This window comes from Neofelis nebulosa, chromosome 5, assembly GCF_028018385.1.
Source record: "Neofelis nebulosa isolate mNeoNeb1 chromosome 5, mNeoNeb1.pri, whole genome shotgun sequence".
NCBI classification, from domain to species: Eukaryota; Metazoa; Chordata; class Mammalia; order Carnivora; family Felidae; genus Neofelis; species Neofelis nebulosa.
In genome coordinates, this window is record NC_080786.1 from 59,005,422 (window position 1) to 59,010,111 (window position 4,690).

The following is a 4,690-nucleotide window of genomic DNA, read 5'->3' on the forward strand; positions in this document are numbered from 1 at the left end:
CCCATCAACCCTCAGTTTGTTCTCAGTATTTAAGAGTCTCTTATGGTTTGCCTCCTTCCCTCTCTGTAACTTTTTTTCCCCTTTCCCTCCCCCATGGTCTTCTGTTAAGTTTCTCAGGATCCACATAGGAGTGAAAACATATGGTATCTGTCTTTCTCTGTATGACTTATTTCACTTAGCATAACACTCTCCAGTTCCATCCACGTTGCTGCAAATGGCCAGATTTCATTCTTTCTCATTGCCAAGTAGTATTCCATTGTATATATAAACCACATCTTCTTTATCCATTCATCAGTTGATGGACATTTAGGCTCTTCCCATAATTTGGTTATTGTTGAAAGTGCTGCTATAAACATTGGGGTACAAGTGCCCCTATGCATCAGCACTCCTGTATCCCTTGGGTAAATTCCTAGCGGTTATTAAATTCTTTTAATAAAGATTAAAATCTTTTAATTTTTTAAGGAACCTCCACACTGTTTTCCTGAGTGGCTGCACCAGTTTGCATTCCCACCAACAGTGCAAGAGGGTTCCCATTTCTCCACATCCTCGCCAGCATCTATAGTCTCCTGATTTGTTCATTTTAGCCACTCTGACTGGCGTGAGGTGGTATATAAAAATGTGGAAGCTTCACGAATTTGCGTGTCATCTGTGCTAATCTTCTCTGCATCGTTCCAATTTTAGTATCTGTGCTGCCGGAGGGAGGACAAATGCAAGATATTTTTATCACTATTAAAATGTAGCCTTAACATCCCATTTCAAAAGAAGAGACTTAAGATCAACAAAATTGAGTGGTCAACACTAACTAAATCAGTAGCAGGCTGAAGACTGAAATCTCATTTGGCTAATTCCCAGATAGTATTCCTTCAGCTAAAATTTTGCGAAAATGCAGGAACTACACAGAGTTAGTAGAGTGAAGATGAATTAAATTAGAGAAAAGTGGAGTTTCATTTCATATCATTAGAGAGAGAGGCATGATTAAGGTGAAGGAATAAGTGTATGACCTTATCTATGATGGCTCTTAACCTTAATTTTAAACTTAAAAATACATGAATCAAAATGATGTTGCTAATTTCTTAGGCTGGATTTTCTTCCACTATATTCACACAACCATAATTTGTTTTCACTGAACTGGTAAATATTGAATCTTTACTTATCCTGTAACTTTCCTTAGGAGGTTATGGATAGAGTCCATTTTCCCTTGGAAGTCTCATTCCTTCAACTGTACTCAAACCTCAGGCTCACTTTCCTTTTCAAAGACATTGTGTCCACCTTTTCACTCTTTACTTCATCAATATCTTTCTAAATCATTTGCATCAGCATGCAAATCTATTCTGTCTTTTAAAAAGACTTCCTTTGAACTTATGTGCCTTTCCAACTTTTGTATTTTGTCTCTCCCTTCAACAGCAAACTGTCTCAAACATGTCGTCTGTGGTCATTATTCTTTCTCTCTATCCCTCCTTTTTTTACTTTTCACTAGTCTGATTTTCATCCCTTGACCTCCTTTGCCATTGCTCATGCCAAGGTATCAGTGAAGTGACCTCTAAGGGTTGACACATCCAGAGCTCACTCTTATAGGCCCAGTTTACTAGATGCTTTAATGAAATCAAATATTGCTGACCTTACTTGATACACTTTACTTATTGTGACAGATTATATTTTCCAAAGATGACTGCATTAATATTTCTCATATGCTGTTCCAACAAAGCGGCATTGAGAGAGATACTCTGTATTTCCTCACTTCGGTTGAGAAATAGGGTCTATGTTTCTTCTCCTTGAACTTCAATGGACCTTCGAAAGAGTGTTGACCAATAAAATGTGGTGGACTTAGTGTTGCAAGGCGTGTGAGGCTACATAAGAAAAGGTGATGTGGCTTTCACCTTGCTCTCTCTCTTGTGACACTCACTGGGAATCCTGAGCTGCTGTGTAAGAAGTCTGCTACCCTGAAGCCATTCTGGAGTGATCGCATGAAGTTGCTACAGATGACAGAGAAAGATGCTCTAGGAAGCCCAGGTATTCCAGTTCCCAACTGTGAATCTTTACGGTACAGACACAAGACACATGAGTGAGGAAACAAGCGTTCACATGATTTTAGCTTGTTGCCCCACACTTCCCCAGCTGATATTTAGTAAAATGAGAAATGGAGTAGAGTTCTGCTCAGGTAGCTGATTTATAGAAAGTAAAATATGATTAGCAGCCTAAGTTTGGGAGTATTTTTATTACACAGCCATAGTAATTGAAACACTTGTTTTGACTTCTACAATAATAGGTGGTCTGGATTTCTCCACTTTCACTCATTGCTCCCTCTAATTCTCTTTCATTGGCTCTTATTTCCATGATTGGCATTCTAATTAGAGCACTCAAAGCTCTTGGCATGCCCATTATTTTCTATATACACTATCTAAATTACTTTATTTCATCATAGCCCATTTGTATGTGGATGGTTTCTTCCCCATCACATTGCATTTCTATGTCTGATGTCTCCTCTGGATCCTCTAAATTCTAAGCATATATATGAAATCGTCCCCTTAACATCAACACTGAGATATTTTTTTAAATTTTTTTAATGTTTATTTTTGAGAGAGAGAGAGACAGACAGAGTGCGAGTGGAAGAGGTGCAGAGAAAGAGAGAGGAAGACACAGAACTTCAAGCAGGCTCCAGGCTCTGAGCTGTCAGCACAGAGCCCAATACGGGGCTTGAACTCATGGAGTGTGAGATCATGACCTGATCACAGAGTGTGAGATCATGACCTGAGCCGAAGTCAGTCGCCCAACCCACTGAGCCACCCTGGCACCCCAACACTGAGATATTTAATAACAATTCACACTTAACACATACAAAGTTGAGCCCTTGATCTTTTGTCCCTGTAAAACAGAAAATAAAATTTCCTCATTCCCTAGTCTTCCTTATTTCACTAAATATGATTACAATGTATACAATTTTTCAAGCACAAAATTCAAAAGTAAATTTTGATTCTCTCTTTTTCTTAACGACCACATCTAATCTATTTCCATTGATTATACCTCTATAATGGATCTCCAAACTTTTCTTCATTTCCACCTCTTCCCACTGCAAGCTGTCATCATATCTTTTTTAAACTATGGAAATACATCTTTAATAGTTTCCTTTCTTCCAGTCTTACTACACCATAGCCTATCTTCCTAACATTAGCCAGATTGGTCTTTTTCCACAAAAAATCAGATCACATTACTTATCTGACTCAAAGCCACTCAATGTCTTCTCATATGGGCAAATTTTATTTTCTAAAGATGGCCCCCACATTTTGCTCTTCTAATGTGACTTGATACTTGTACCACTTAAAGGTGAAAGTCTAGGGGCACCTGGGTGGTTCAGTCAATTAAGCATGCAACTTCGGCTCAGGTCATGATCCTGCAGTTTGTGAATTCAAGCCCCACATTGGGCTCTGTGCTGACAGCTCAGAGTTTGAAGCCTGCTTCAAATTCTGTGTCTCCTTCTGTCTTCATTCTTCCCCCTCTTTCACTCTCTCTGTCTCTCAAAAATAAACATTAAATTTTTTTTTAATTTTTTAACGTTTATTCATTTTTGAGAGACAGAGAGACAGAGCATGAGCAGGGAAGGGGCAGAGAGAGGGAGACACAGAATCTGAAACAGGCTCCAGGCTCTGAGCTGTCAGCACAGAGTCCGATGGGGGGCTCGAACTCACGAACTGTGACATCATGACCTGAGCTGAAGCCAGACGCTCAACTGAATGAGCCACCCAGGTGCCCCCACATTAAACATTTTTTAAAGATAAAAGTCTGTGTCCCCTCCCTGTAAGTCTGGATGGCCCTGTGAGTCCAGTGGAAGATACTCTATAGGTGATAAAATCAGACAAAACCATGCCTGGCTCTCTTTGGATACTTGCTTTTGAATCTAGTCCCCATGCCTGAATAAACCCAAGCAGCCCACAAAGAGACCAATATGGAGAGGAACTAAGTCCTCCCCAGCCTCAGCAAAGTTCTCAGCCAACTTCCAATTACTAATTTGCCAGCTATGTGAGTGAGTCATCTGGACATCTAGAACAGAGATGGACTGTCCACATCAAGTCCAGCTGAGATTAAAGAATGATGAGCAAAGGAAATTGTTGTTGTTGTTTTAAGTCATTAAGTTTTTGGATAGATTTTTGTTTGTTTTTTAATACTGTAATAGAAAATACTGTAACAGATTTTGGTACCTAAAAGTGGGATGCTACTGTAAAAATCCTAAACCATGTAGCATTGGCTTTGGGACAGGCCATAAGAGGAAACTAGAAACCTTGATGAAATGTTAGCAAAAGCCTAAAATATTTGTTTCTGACAGCTCAAAGGAAAATAAAGAAAATGTGATTGGAAGATGTTTGTAGTAATGGAAATTCTGGCAACAGTATTACCTGAAGTAACATAGAAAATAGGAAATGTTCCAGTGAGCTCAATGATCAAGCTAAGGAAATTTTCAGGCAGAATATTCAAAGTGTCATCTAGAATTTTTTCATTATCTATGATATAATGTGAGAAGAGAGAAATAAGCTAAAAATGAACTCTTAAATATAATGGATCCAGAACTTTCCTACTTTCAAAATAAATCTTATTTCTCTTCTCAAATCTCTCTTGGTGGCAAATGATGCTCATATTAAGGACTGGTTTAAGAGAGAAGATTAATTGTACTATAAAATCCATTATTAAGATCTGAGAA

At 38.6% G+C, this 4,690-nt stretch overlaps 1 pseudogene; it reads right to left on the reverse strand.

Moving 5' to 3' along the window:
- Window positions 1–611: 611 nt before the first annotated feature.
- Window positions 612–705, reverse strand: LOC131513284 (U6 spliceosomal RNA; annotated as a pseudogene).
- Window positions 706–4,690: the final 3,985 nt, after the last annotated feature.